The 15,855-nt window shown below is 31.4% G+C and overlaps 1 protein-coding gene across 6 annotated transcripts in view; it reads right to left on the reverse strand.

Moving 5' to 3' along the window:
- The window catches only part of LOC147810115 (dual specificity testis-specific protein kinase 2-like), a 63,560-nt gene extending 47,867 nt beyond the window's left edge, over positions 1 to 15,693 (reverse strand). For 2 of the 6 annotated variants that reach the window (XR_015434205.1, XR_015434208.1), the window contains exons 1-3: positions 15,560 to 15,693; positions 1,810 to 2,071; positions 114 to 307 (exon numbers count right to left, since the gene is read on the reverse strand). The gene's annotated coding sequence lies outside the window, so the exon portion shown is untranslated. Of the gene's footprint in view, positions 1 to 113; positions 308 to 1,809; positions 2,072 to 2,770; positions 3,659 to 15,559 lie in introns of those variants that run through there. The other 4 variants (XR_015434204.1, XR_015434206.1, XR_015434207.1 and 1 more) reach the window with 4 other exon arrangements.
- Between the last annotated feature and the right edge of the window lie 162 nt (positions 15,694 to 15,855).

Raw genomic sequence — 15,855 nt, forward strand, 5'->3', positions numbered from 1 at the left:
ATAGTTATCTTAAAAAAGCTAAAAGTATATAAAAAAAAAGCAAACTCGTTCACAATAATTAAGTCTTACTTTAATTTTAGTAACACAACAGTTATAAAAATCACAAGTAATACCTCATCTGATATCGTTGAGTCTTGAAGCCTATGCTGTGGTGAAGACTGATGATCAGATGTGTTTGAAGCATGCTGCTGCAAGAGGTCAGGTACAACACCCATGGAACGTGCTAGTGGTCATCCCTATATTACCAGGAGAGCTTTGAGTCCAGGACCTCGATCACAGTCACTGCTTGATGAACTCCGATCGCTTCCTATATAACAAAATAACAAAATCGTAAATAACAAAAGAGCTTTAGTTGTCAGAACTAAACACAATTAAAAAGGAGAGAAAATTTAAAATCCCTGGAATTTAAAGTATAGCAGATATGCTTCTAGTCAGCTACACGTTTAAGCAGATTTTATTGCTATTACAAGAGTAATACTGTTTTACTACAGTGTGTTCCATAAATCAAGCAAGAAATAATTTTGATTGAAAACACAAGTTTTAAACCAAAAATTGTGATTTAAAAAAAAAAAAAAACCTAGAATTGCATTGTAATAGCGCGTGTGAAATTTTAATAGTCTAAACCCAGAACTTTCCACTGCACTGGCATTTTATTTTCAATATCCGCATTTTATTAATCAAATGACATAAAACTCAAAGATTGGGTGATTTTTAGAACACTCTTTATTGCAAACAAATAGCATTTTTTCAGCTAGGAATATAAGTAATATTATGTAATTTTTTTAAAATTATTAATACATAAATTAGAGTAACAAACCATGCCACAAAAATTTGACATCCTTAAAACAACTGACAGTAACAAAAATGACTACTAAAACTGTTCCCTACTCTACTCTATTTAAGTGTGCAGGACAGAATCAAGATCGCAGCCCAGTCTCGATTTAACAGTTAAAAACTTAATAATAAAATTAAAGTCTGCTCAAACAAATTTAAAAGTTTTAACAATTTTTCCTATTTTCTAGAAAGAAGATTTTTAAATTCATGAAAGATACTATTAAATCAGTGTTTGATATAATTACAATTATTCTTTTTAAAAAAATGAAACTGAGGAAAAACTTTTTAAAATAACATTGTTATTTTAATGTTCAGCATAGAAAAAACTTAAGTATTGAGCTCTGCAAACATTAATGCTGATGCACAACATTACCATACATTATAGAATGTTTAATTAAGTCTAAATAGCATGAACAATGAGGTTAATTTAAGTTTAGCAATCAGCAGCGTCAATCAAATTGGACAGGTTAGAGGGGAGACACCAGACAAAGAAGAACACGTTAGTCCTTCAAGTTAGGAGCTCACAAGGCTAACGGCTCAATCTCATGAATTTAATTTTTTTTCAAAAAGCAGAAACTTTTAAAACTACAATGTATACCATGCCAACTTTTTAACTGCTAAGTCACGGCATAATCAAATAAATTTTTACTCGAAATTAAAATGTTTTTTAAAGCTTTGTTGCACTACATCTTTTGATTAATGAACTAACCATTGATAAGCACATTAGCAATTTCCTACAGACAAATTAAATTATGTCTCAGCAAATACTTAATGAAAAAAAAAATTAACAACTATTTTTCTCATTTAGAAAAATGTTGCTGAACCACCAACTGATAGACAATATATATTATAATTAAACTGTTTTAAAGCAAAACAAGATAATCATGAAATATAACAAAAATGATAAAAATGAGTAAATTAAATGCAAAAAAAAAAAAAAAACAACAAAAGAAATGAAACAAAATAAATGCTGACCTTCGATTCATGACGTGAATTTCTATTTCATTCCTTTTTATCTCCATTTTGATTAGGAGCTGAGATGGCTAAGGGAAAAGGTGAGGATGAAGAGCGATGTTTATCACTACTTTTAGATTTATTAATATCTGAGAGCTCAACAGGAACAGAATCACACCTTTTTTGATTTTTTTCCAGGTTAATAATTGATCTATCTTTGCCTTATCCTGCCCCTTACTTTCATTCTTTGTTCATCTGTTGTTACCTTGCTTATTTGAATGATCTGTAATAATAGTAGTGATTTAAAAAATAAACAAGTTTTAAACTTGAAGTTTAAAAACCAAGCTAAATTATATATACATAAAACTAATCAAATAATTCTTTTAAATCAGAAAAAAATACAAGTAAATAATTTTAAAAATAAAACAAAATTGGTTATTATACCAGTAATAAGTAAAATAATATATGTGTGTTAATATGCCTGTAATGTAACACTATGTAAATTGTATCTGTTGAGCAAGAGATTCTACTAAAATAACAATATTAAAAATTTTATTTGCTTCACTTATTTAATATCGCTGTTCCCATAAGATTTTTATGCAAAACTAATAAAGCTGTCAATGTCATTGTGGAAACATTATATATTAACATTTAATAGATCTGATAACAAGCATGAGAGTGGATAAATAATAAAAAGCTGAACTTTCACAACTCAGACACTGTGAGATGGAGGATATTGTTCTACGTAATACAGTGATATCAATAAGATATGTAAAAACATAACTTCTAACTCTGCCGTGAGCATTTTATTTTATATTAAAAGTGGCAGATGCATTTAGAGAATAAAACTTACATATTTTTCTTAAATATAATTTTAAACGTCTTTGATCACTACTATATTAAAGAAAACTAAGCAATATATATGTAAGGCTTAATAATCATCATTTAAAAGTCAAATCATTTTAAATTAAAACATCTCTACCTCATCTGATATTTCGGATAGATAGTTACTAACAGTTTAGTCACTGACTGTTTTATTTAACCAAACTTGAATTTATTTTTTTCAGCAGCAGCGATCGTACGCACTTTGTGTTTGTTTTTCAAATTGACTTCCAGCATTAAAATACATTCATCTTACGATACTGAGTGATACAATGTGAAAAAGAGAAGTACACAAAAAGCAAATATGTGCACAGACAAGAACGGCCAATAATAAGAACTAGCTGAGTTGAGAGAACTAGAATATTCGGATGCCCAAATTTAATATGCGTCGCACCAAGGCGGAAAACACTGGATCAAACATCGGCAGTCGAAACAAAACTGCACCAAGAACCTCATCCTTTTAACTCTACAGCGAAAGTCATGGTTGTCAAGGCAATAGCACACCTGCAGAAGCTCAACCCATTTTCTCCTGAGGATCATTCTTTCTTGTAATAATTTGACAATCCAAAATATTACATTTTTAGAACATTGACAAGTTTTAAAAATCTAGTGGAAAAAAAAGGATTTTTCCATTTTTCTCAGAAGCCTTCCATCCCTGTGATAAACTGCTGTATCGAATTTTGGATAACACAAAATATTATCCTATTATTAAATATATATAAAGTAAAAGCATTTACTGCGTTCCTTATTACATCAAACAGATTTTATTTGACAAATTATGAATTAAATAAAAAGGCTATAAAGAAAAAAAATACAGAAAGTTTGCTTTTCCATTATCAAATCAAGGTTAAAAGGTTACAAGGTTTTTCTTTTTTTAATATATCGGACTCTTATTCTTGCTGTAATACAATAAACCAGGACAGTAACTACGCCGAGGCACATCATGTTTTTTCCAAATAAAGTGATTAAGTACTATAATTGTATATATATATATAGAGGAGAAGGTGTAAAAATGGGCACAGGTGTAAATATGGGCACCCCTCCCTAGTAGCTACGGGAGGTACTGAAGACTGGCGGCAAGGACTGCATATGGCGCCAGTTGCTAATATAAGATTGTACAGAGCAGTTGAAACCATTTTTTCAAGTAGTGTGGATGCAGCGTGAGTTATTGTGCAAATTGGTGTTTATTCTGGACTGCAAACTTTTGAGAGGTATGTGAAATCGTTTTCTTTTCATGTACTTATGTTCAGTTAAAAATAATTTGACAGTGATATCAGGAAAGCGGAGATCTTAAGCTATTTTTTGAAGCACACCTTTAGTCACGCACGCTTTTAGGTTACTTGTGATAGTGGCCATCTTTCTTAGGTGGGATTGGTGTAAATATGGGCCCCCATTTAAAGGGTGCCCATAATTACACCAACATTTTTTAGTGGAGTTTAGCACATCAGGCTCTAGTTATGCTAATTGATAAGGCAGCTGAAATACCTTAATGTTCCCCGGGAACTTCAAGTGAAATTTCTCCGTTCGACATATCGCCTGTTCCCAACATTAAGAAGATAACCACTACTCGTGGACGCAAAGCAGCAAGGTCCAGCCTCATCACCGGAATACCATACAAGGATCAGTTGACCAAGACGCTTGACAAGTGCTCTCAAGAGGACGTCCTTGAGTTTTCCCGGGGTAAGAGACCGGCCAGAGGGCAGGGTGGGAAGACGAAAGGCCTTCAAAAAAAGAAAATTCGGCCCACGCAACGATACGATTCATCATCGGACTCATCAGACTCGATGGCCCTCCTCTTATCTACAGCGATGATGATACGAATCTAATAAATGTCAACGGTGGGGATAAACCAGACTCAAGCGATGCAACTTGCAGCTTTTGTGATGGAAAGTTCTCTGAAGACACTCGAGGAGAGGTGTGGGTAAGATACGTTATGTGCCAAATGTGGGCATTGTGCCGGGGGTGAAAGAGCCAGTTATGTTTGCGATTTCTGTAAATAATTTTTTTTTATTCCTGTAATAAATAAATTCTCTACCATTTTGTATTGTTTTATCCTGTTTTTAAACTATTTTTGGTGGCTTTTTTGAAGAGGGCCCATATTTACACCCCATTTTTTCTGGTGCTTTCTTAAAAGATTTTTGAAAATCGTCGTTTTTGAAATGAAATAATTGATGTTAATCATTGTTTTGCCTTCTCGCATTTAGGAAACTTGTTATAGTTGTTAATGAAAGATAAAAATCTAGAAATTTTCAAATTGAAAGTAACTTTATCCAAAAAACAAAAGAGGGTGCCCATATTTACACCTTTTCCTCTATATATATAGCACAATAAAAACAAAGAGAAAAACGAAAATAATTAATAAGTTTTATTAACTGCGCATAAGCTGCAAGTATATAGAACTCATAAAATAAGCTAAAAAATTGAGAAAAAAATAAAAAATAATGACAAGAGAAGAAAATTATTTACAATAATTTTTTTAAAAGTATTTAAAAAACATAATTTTTAATACCTCAAAAAAAAAAAAAAAAAAAAACAAATTTAATTAAAATTTGGAAAACAAAACTAAGAAAAGATACAATCTCTTCATCAGCTCACACGATTATATCCGCAAGAGAAATATATTATTCCTATTACCTTACTTCCGTTTTCTTTTTGTTTCCGTTTTTAGTTCGGTTTTGTTTTTATTGTGCTATATATATATATATATATATATATATATATATATATATATATATATATATATATATATATATATATATGTAGGTTTCAATACCATAGTAACAACTGCGAACATTGCGTCATCCACCATCTTGTAATATTAAAGGAAGTTGCATCATCCTCGTGACATTGAGAGGCGCCGGATAGACCAGAAGGGGAAGTCCCGAAGGGAAACTCCCGAATTTATAATTAACTCTTACTTTATACCATAGAACACTCTAATTCTTAGTCACATGCATTCCGGAGACCACTGCGAGAAGGCAGCTCTCACGAGACATGTCAATAATGCTAACTGCTATATCCTTCCACCTACCTTTTTATTCTATTAAATTGTTATGTTTATTAAATTATCGTTATTATTTACTCCTATGCTGCACTATCTCCCACAAATAATGGGGGCCCGAGTCCGGAATTTGAACGGCGAGCTGTAACTATTTCTAAACTTTAAAATCCCGCGAAGGGGATTTTAACCAACAACTTCGAAATCCCGAGAAGGGGATATTTTTCAGCCAAGCAACTTTAGAAATCCCGAGAAGGGGACATTCACTGAAATTCTACGCTCGTGGAGGAGCGATTTATCAAAGTGCAGCAAAAGCAGCTGGAATCCACGAATTTTCAGGAGTCATAGTGATCGAGAGGGGAGAAGTGCAGCAAAAAATCAGCGACTGGAGAAAAGCAGCAGCAGAGACCTGAACTTTCCTAAATCAGCAATAACCGGATCTGTCGCGAAGGATAGAATTGATCCAGAAACTTCTGTCGCGAAGGACAGAATTGATCCAGAAACTTCTGTCGCGAAGGGCAGAATTGATCCAGAAACTTTCCGAAATTATTGGAATATCCTGTGCAAATCAGCAAGGCAGTCAACTTTTCCGTGGAAGTGCAGTGTGAAATCCTTGGATACGAAAAGGGATACGAATCTGGTTTGAATCAACGAATCGAAAAACATTGGATTACCATTGGACACTGAGAGTCTCTTCAATCAAGGTAGGAAATTTTCAATTTTAAAAATGTATAAAAATTCAAAGAAAGAAGACCTAGTAAAAGTATTAGAGGAAATAGGAGGCATCGCAGACAGCAGCGATAATATCGTTAAATTAAAAGAAAAAATTGAATCTACCGAAATATTTAAGAATGATTCTGAATTTGTCAAAAATTTGATAACTAACGCCGTAGAAGAAAGAGTACAGGCAGCAGACAGGGAACTTAAACAAAGCGAAATTCAAGTTGAGTTAGAAAAACTAAAATTAGAAAGACTCGAAAAGGAAATGCTTTTATTAGAGGCGAAAAACAAAGCATTTGAAATAGACCCTCCCAAAACAATAAATGATACACCTGAAACAAGCATTGAGAATTTAATTCATAGCATTAAAACTTTATCTCTTCCAGTTCCATCGAAACCTGAAAATTTTAATCAATTTTTTTCATCGTTGGAAAGAGCTTTTAGTACGAAAAACGTAAATGAGGGGCTTAAAGCCGAAATCTTAATTAATATGCTAGGTGAAAAAGCAAACAGCATCTTGTTATACATTGAAGATGAGGATTTAAAAAATTATGAAAAATTAAAAGCTTTAATATTGCGCGATTTTCAACAAACTCCCCAAGAATGTTTGAATAACTTTAAAAATGCCTCAAAATTTAAAGAAGAAACATTTATTCAATTTGCTACTCGCTTAAATTCACATTTTGAGTATTATTGCAAACTACGCAAAGTTGAAACATTTAAATCATTATGTAACTTAATCATATCCGATAAAATAATTGAGACATTAAATAAAGAGATGGTCAGTCATATTTTAATCCGTCAGGGAGAAAATTGGTTTAATCCTGTCGAGTTAGCTCGAGAATTAGACATTTACACTACGTCTAAAAATATGCCTTACAGAGAAGTTTCCAATACCCATAAATATGGGCAGAACACTTTTTTTCGAAGCGAGAAAAATTATTTCAGAAAAAACCAGCCGGATCGTTTTTCTCAACCAATAAATAAACAAAATAGAGCAGAGAAAAAATGCTACATCTGCGGAGAATTCAGCCATTTTGCACGTGATTGCGAAATGAGATCGAAAAAAACATACGAATCCAGAAGCGATAAATCAGAAAGAAAAAGTACCCCTCCCAGTGATAACTTAAGTAATCAAAGCTTTAGTGTAAATTCCTGCAAACCATCTGGAGAGAATAATTTTAAGCACGAGTTGAAGTACGCTAAGATTTATTTGAATAAAAATATCCCAGTGAATGCCATAATTGATTCCGGAGCTCAAATATCGGTGATTAATTCAAATAAAATAAAAATAAAAGATTTTCCTCAATCTAATATAATGCTGACGTCATGTTTTGGGGATGAACGGAAAGCGAAACTTATACAGATCCATATGTCTTTACATCCCAATGAGTCAGGGTTGAAGGTCAGCGCCGCTGTTTCGGATGATCTTAAAGTAGATGCAATAATAAATTCAACGATTTACGAGCAATTAATAAAACTAGGTCAGCTTTCTTCAAGTGTAAATACTCAAACCAAAACTTCTAAGAGTGAAGATTTTTATGAATGTTCTTGTTTCAATATTAATGATTCTTGCTCTTGTGAATGTTTTTTATTTAATATCAACAAGGTGTATAGTAATGATGAACTTGATTTATCACATGTTAATGATCCTTGTATTAGAAATGAACTGTCAGTGTTGATTAATAATTATAAACCAAATAAAATTAAAGACACTAAGTTAACAATGAAAATTATTTTAAAAGATGAAATCCCAGTATGTCAAAGAGCTAGACGTTTATCTTTTTCTGAGAAACAAAAGGTAAATGATCAGATATCAGAATGGTTAAAAACAGACATAATTAGAGAGAGTTGCTCTGATTATTGCTCCCCAATAGTTCTTTGCAAAAAGAAAGATAATAGCTTAAGATTATGCATAGATTACCGGAAATTAAATTCAAAAACAATTAAAGATAGATACCCCTTACCTTTTATTGAAGATGTGTTAGACCAATTACAGGGTTCTAAAATTTGTAACAAAATTGATCTCAGAAATGGGTTTTTCCATATAGACGTGGACGAGGACAGTAAAAAGTACACATCATTTGTGACACCTGATGGGCAGTATGAGTTTAATAAAGTGCCATTTGGGTTGTGTAATAGCCCTAGTACATTCCAGAGGTACATCAATTATGTGTTTCGTGATCTTCTTAGAGAAGGTGTTGTCGTCATTTTTATGGATGATATTTTTATTCCCGCAGAGAGTGAAATTGACGCACTGAACAGGTTAACACGAGTATTGCAAACTGCATCCGAATATGGACTAGAACTAAACTTAAAGAAATGTCAATTTTTGATGTCTAAAATTAACTTTTTGGGTTATATTATTGAGAACGGTACCATTAAACCCTCTTCCGAGAAAACATTAGCTGTTCAAAACTTTCCTGTACCTAAGTCTACTAAACAGGTGCAGAGTTTTCTTGGTTTAACCGGATATTTTAGGAAGTTTATTCTTAACTATGCTTTAATTGCTAAACCATTAAGTGATTTACTTCGAGATAACAGTGTATTTTATTTTGGTCCAGAACAAAAAACAGCATTTCAAACTTTAAAACAAAAACTTTCTGAAAATCCAGTACTACACATTTTTAAACAAGGAGCAAAGCTTGAATTACATACCGATGCAAGTAAATTTGGGTATGGTGCTATTCTTTTTCAGCAATCAGATGATAACAAATTACACCCAATACACTATATGAGTAAAAAAACAACTCCTCAAGAGGAAAATTATTCAAGTTATGAACTTGAAGTGTTGGCTATAATTGAGGCTTTGAAAAAATTTCGAAATTATGTAGTGGGAAATAAATTTAAACTAATAACAGACTGTTCAGCTTTCCAAAAGACTATGAGTAAAAAACAATTAACTCCTAAGATTGCTAGGTGGGCATTATTTTTGGAAGATTTTGACTATGAAATTGTACATCGCCCAGGTAAACAAATGAAACACGTTGATTGTTTAAGTAGATATCCAATTATGCATGTTACTTGTGACGAACTAACCTCTAAAATTGTTACTAACCAAATAAATGATGAATACATTAACTCTATTAAACAACTTTTGGAAGATAAATCAATTGACGATTTTGTGGTAAAAAATAATGTTTTATATAAACTTGAGAATGATAATTATTTACTAGTGGTTCCACAACAAATGCAAACTGACATTATCAAATCTACACATGCTAAAGGTCATTTTGGTGTAACTAAAACTCTTGATGTACTTAAACAACACTATTATTTTCCAGATATGAAGAAATGTGTTGAAAATGTTGTAAGTAATTGTGTAGAGTGTATATTAGTAAATAGGAAGGCAGGAAAAAAAGAAGGGTTTTTGAACCCGATTCCTAAAAATAATATTCCCTTAGATACTTACCATATCGATTTCATTGGTCCTATGCCTTCAACTAATAAAAACTACAAACATATTTTCACCGTGGTAGATGCTTTTACCAAATTTGTTTGGTTCTACCCAACCAAATCTACGTCAAGTCAAGAGGCAATAGATAAGTTAAAAGCTCAACAGATAACTTTTGGAAATCCTTCACGAATAATTACTGATAGAGGTACTGCGTTTACTTCAACAGATTTTGAGACTTATTGCCAAGATGAAGGTATCGAACATGTGAAAATAACAACAGGCATTCCTCGTGCTAATGGTCAAGTGGAAATAATGCATAAGATCCTCATACCAATACTGGCAAAACTATCAATAAAAGATCCTACTAAGTGGTACAAATTTGTTCCAACAGTACAGCGTACCATTAATTCTACAGTTTCTCGGAGCACTCAGATGACACCGTTCCAGCTTTTAACCGGAGTGAAAATGAAAACAAAAGAGGACTTACAAATTCTACAAATGCTGGAGAAAGAACACATGGAATCATTTATCCAAGATAGAGAGAACATTCGAGAAGAAGCCAAAAAGAATATTTTGAAGATCCAAGAAGAGAACCGCAGACAATACAATAAAAGAAGAAAGAAAGCCAACGAATATCGAATTGGAGACTTAGTTGCAATCCAGAGAACTCAGTTTGGATCTGGTCTCAAATTAAGACCCAAGTTCTTCGGTCCATACCAAATCACAAAAGTGAAGAAGAATGATAGATATGATGTGCTAAAAGTCGGGAATCACGATGGACCGAACAATACTTCATCTTCAGCTGACCACATGAAACCGTGGCCAGTTAATTAAAAAATTGCTTTTTATATTTTTATACTTTGCTTTCTCGTTCTTTTTCTTTTTTATTTCAGGTAACTGTGTCTGGTAGCTATTCTGATGAAAATGAGGACATTTTGTTGTCAGGATCGCCGATTGATGTAGGTTTCAATACCATAGTAACAACTGCGAACATTGCGTCATCCACCATCTTGTAATATTAAAGGAAGTTGCATCATCCTCGTGACATTGAGAGGCGCCGGATAGACCAGAAGGGGAAGTCCCGAAGGGAAACTCCCGAATTTATAATTAACTCTTACTTTATACCATAGAACACTCTAATTCTTAGTCACATGCATTCCGGAGACCACTGCGAGAAGGCAGCTCTCACGAGACATGTCAATAATGCTAACTGCTATATCCTTCCACCTACCTTTTTATTCTATTAAATTGTTATGTTTATTAAATTATCGTTATTATTTACTCCTATGCTGCACTATCTCCCACATATATATATATATATATATATATAGGAAAGAAATTGTGCTAAGGTAGAATTGATGAAAAATTTCCTCTTTGTAATTGCATATCTACTTTAACATAAAGGGAAGAAGGGTAAAAGACGTCTTTTAATTAGTCTTCTGCTAAATAGAAGATAGGTTTCAGGGTCTAACGCTTTTTATTACAGCAGTATTATATTGTATCTTTCTAATGTTAGATAATATCATTTTGCTAAATGGGACCTTTTCTGAGAATTAATTCCTTTTCTCAAAAGAACAAACACGCTTTGCAGAGAAGGGGAAAGGGCACAGCTGCATGTAGCTGATTGTTAACACTTTCAGTACATTGCACTTCTATCTTATTTAGCTGTTTCCTCTACTATCTTGTGTCAGACTCAGTGGCGTACCGGGGAGAGCAGAAGGCCCCGCTAAAATTTAAGTGATGGGGCAAACAATGTGTTTCCCCCCTCCTGAAATTTAGACACTCACAAAAGAATAAAGTCAAGTAAAATCTGTCATTAAAAAAAAAAAATTTTTTCAATTTTGAAGCTATTTTTCCAATAGAAAACTTTACATTCCTCTAAAACTTAAGCGAGGGTTGAATAATGTGCTTTGCCCCTTTTGATATTTAGTCATTCTCCAAGACGAAGTTAAGTAAAATAGGTAATTTCAGAGAGAGAAAAAGAAACTATTCTTTCTCAACTTTGAAGCTATACACCAAGTAGGAAGTAAAATAAAAGTAGAAAAATATTTTATTTCAATTTTCACTCTATTTTCTTCTGAAATAGAAATGAGGGGGCGAACAAAGTGTTTCACCTCTTCTGCAATTTCAACGTAATCAAAAATTATTAAAATTGGTAATTAAAAAAAAAAAATTCCTCTTTAAATCTATTTTCTAAATAGAAAACTTTCTTTTCCTCTGAAATAAAAGTAAGGGGGAGAAAAAGTACCTTCTGAAATTTAGACAATAATAGAACAAAATCAAGTGAAGTTGAAAATTTTAGGGGAAAAAAATTGTCTTGTTTTAAAACTTCGCTATTTTCCAAATAGAGAACTTCATTTTCCTCTTCAATTATACTGAGGGGGTCGAAAACTTTCTTTTGATATAAAAGAAAGGGGGGCAAAAATGTGTTTTGTAATTTCTGAAATTTAGACATTTGCAATAATAAAGTCAAGTAAAATTTGTTATTTTTTTATTGAAAAAAAATAACTTTGAAGCTATTTTCCAAAAAGAAAATTTTAATTTCCTTTTATATTAAAGTGATGGGGCGAAGAATCCTCTTGAAATTCAGACAATTTCAAAAATAAAGTCAAGTAAAATTAATATTTAACTCTTATTTTCGATTTTAAAGCTATTTTCCAAATCGTAAACGTTATTTTCCTCTGAAATTTAATTGAGATAGAAGATAATGTTCTGAACATCCTTCTGAAAGTGTGACATTCGCTACAATAAAGTAAAATAGAATTGATTATTTCAGAAAAAGAAACTACTTTTTTTCCAATTTACTGGTGATTTTCCAAATTAAAATAGAAAACTCCCCTCCCCCCAGGAGAAAAATACTTCTGTTTCATTTCAATTTTTTTCTACATATGACAACTTTTAATCTATTAAAAAAAATTTAAAACTAAAAGAGAAGAAGGGCACAAAAATAAATAAATAAAACAAGTGTTTAGAAAACTACAATAAATACCACTCTTTTACCATACCCTGGATCCAGTAATGAAATACATCCTACAAATACCTCCCACAGAGTTGACCAACAGTTATCTGACTCCTCAAAAAATAGCCATCTCCTTTTATACTATGGGAAAATGTCCTTTGTCTTAATTCAGATATAAATTTTCGGTTAGCTTTTATTTTGTTCAATTTTTGAAATTAAAATTTAACTTTGATTAAGAGTAATTAAAATTATTTGCAACTGTCTGCAAACATAAATCGTGATATCAATAATTCTCGTTCTTAATAAAAATTTTCTTTGGAAAACAAAAAGTAAATTTATTTCTAAGGAGGTAAGGAAACGTTTGCATTTACTCATTTAAAAGTTGTATATTTATGTACTGTTTGATTTGTTTTGAACAAAAATTAAGTATATATATATATACAGGGTTATTCATAATTCCCTCCGCCTGTAAACGCCATTTTTCTTCACTACAACTGGCTTCAGTGGTACATGTTACTGTCATCTACTGGCAACTGCTTAAATTAAAATTTGAATACTTTAGGAATAATTTCATAGACTCTTTTTTGCCATATTCATCTTTGTTTTTTTACTATAACGCTTCGAAGCCCCAGAGGGAATTATGAATAACCCTGTGTATATACATATATATAGATAAATATTGCGAGTAGGATGTAAATTCTAACCATAAAGAAGCTTACAAAATAAAAGTGCAAAAGAAAAAAAAACGCATTTTATAGAGTAATAAAAATTTGAATTAAATATTTTAATAAGAGAAAATTTATAATGTTTAAACAAAAACCAAATTAAAGAAATTTTTTATCGCTTTCAGATAGGGTTGGCAAGGTTTAGGACAGAATGGATTAATCCACGGTTTAAACTGTCCTGTCTAAAACCCTTTTACTCAAATTATGTCACAATTTTATTTGAACAATATTTAAGAAATAAAATAATCATAGAACTAATAACATATTGATAATTAAGTATACTAGAGAATATTTGTTTTTAAAAGTATGTTTTATTAATATTGTTTGACTCTTCAATTTAAACAAAGGAAGATTATTCAGTAATCAAGTTCAATTGGTCCTCTCATTCAACAGTACATAAATGAAGTTTGGCCTTGCCATACAGGTTAAAATATTAGGGACTAAGTGCTTGGTTCGTCATAAACAGGTTTTTTAACCGAAGTACTATTCAAGAATACTTTTATTACATTCATGTTCAATTCTTTTAGCATAGTGGTGATACATCACCAGTGTCAGTAACTGAAACTGATGTTATGCCCTTCGAAACTGTTAAAATATTTTTCAGTTACTTCGTATTTTCAATTTAAACTAATATATTTATATTTAAAAACGATTTTTTTTAAATAGATGTCTTTTTTATCATCCTGTGATGCAGAAATTACAAAAATATTGTGAAAAATAAAAGGTTAATTTTTGAACAAATTTAGTATTTTTTTTAAGAAAAATTATTATTTTTTAATATTGCCATATTTATCCTTATGCAAACATATTATTTATCAGTATTAAAAGCATATTTATATTTAAAGGATTAGGTATTCACTTTTGTTGTTCAATGAATCATGGAGCTTCAAAAATTATAAACCTTTTCCTATTATATTATATTATTTTCTTTTAATAAGTTATAGTAAATTGAATAAAAAATATCAAATATTTATTGATACATGTAATTATTATGTGTACAATGGTTACACCTATAGAATTTTTACCAAAGTTCAAGGTTTTGGACACTTTAAGACAGTTTTACCCAGTTTAGGACAGTTTTACCCAGTTTAAGACAGTAAAACCCATGTGTCCTGTTCAAAACCAGTTTAGGACGTCCAAAACCCCAACCCTGCTTTCAGAAGTTCCCGCAGGCCACACATCAACGCTAGGCAGGCCACATGTGGCCCGCAGGTGATAGGTTGTGCACCCCTAAAATGAGGAATTAAAAAAGTATTCTAATACAATTAAAAGTAGCATCACATAAAGAAGGCAAGATTTACCATAACTTTTTTTCTAATTAGCCATTTTAGAAGACTTGTTAAACATAATGAGAAAAAAAGTACACATTAGGAATTGCAAATTAATATATAAGGAAAAAGGAAACAAAAAGCACACTTAAAATGTGCTTAAGATGTACAATAAAATCAGCTTGATTGCTTGCAGAAATAATAATCAAATTCTTTCTTCCTAATGTTAAATCTTCTTTGTTTTCTCCATCAACCAAATAAGTTTTAATGCTTTCAGTCCTTTGCAGTGATCCTTTTGATCAGAATAATATTTTTAATTTTTTATTGCTTAAATCTGCAAACTTAATGATTGGGTTGCAAGTAAATAAGATAGTAGGTGGCTTTCCCAAAATTTGTAATAAATTACTTTTTGTTAAAAATTTAAAACAAGGGATAAATCTTTTGATTTTGCAGAAAAATTATTTGCAGTAACTTTAAGGAACATCTAGCAGAAGAGACACAAGGGCTTTCACACCAGTTACGATTCATTCAAAAGAACAAATAACAGAACTTTCACACAAATTAACATTAACAGGGCGATTACAATTAAGTTAAATTGATTCATTCACAAGGCACATTCAACAGATCAAGCAAAAGAAACAGTCAAATGATATGCAAATATGTAACTATGTCAACTCATGTCAAGAATTTAGCGCCAAAAACAATATTATTTATATAAAAATTACAATAAATATCGCCAACATGCCTAAATACTCGAGTATGCGACCTTACATTAGTCAACCAACAATACAAGTAGCCGTGAATTTAAAAAAGATTGTGCACCCTGAAATAGGTAGATACTATTTTTTTAAAAAATGCATTTCTATTTTAATTGAATTCTTTAATTTAAAAATCCAAACTGAAAGCATATTTATATGTTAAAAATAAATTATTGGTTTAAAATCAATTTTCAAAGATTGTGCGAAAATATTTTTACGCTTTTAGCTTACTTGTCTTCTATAACCGTTTTAGTTTTCTTTGGAATTCAAATTTTATAAGGAGTAAGATAAAAGCGCTCAGCAAACTGCTAAGTAAACACCTTAAAAGGGGGCAGAAATAAGAATAAATAACTTTAGTGT

This window comes from Parasteatoda tepidariorum, chromosome 5 (genome assembly GCF_982258835.1).
Source record: "Parasteatoda tepidariorum strain Cologne lab strain chromosome 5, Ptep-v5.0, whole genome shotgun sequence".
In the NCBI taxonomy this organism is placed as follows: Eukaryota; Metazoa; Arthropoda; class Arachnida; order Araneae; family Theridiidae; genus Parasteatoda; species Parasteatoda tepidariorum.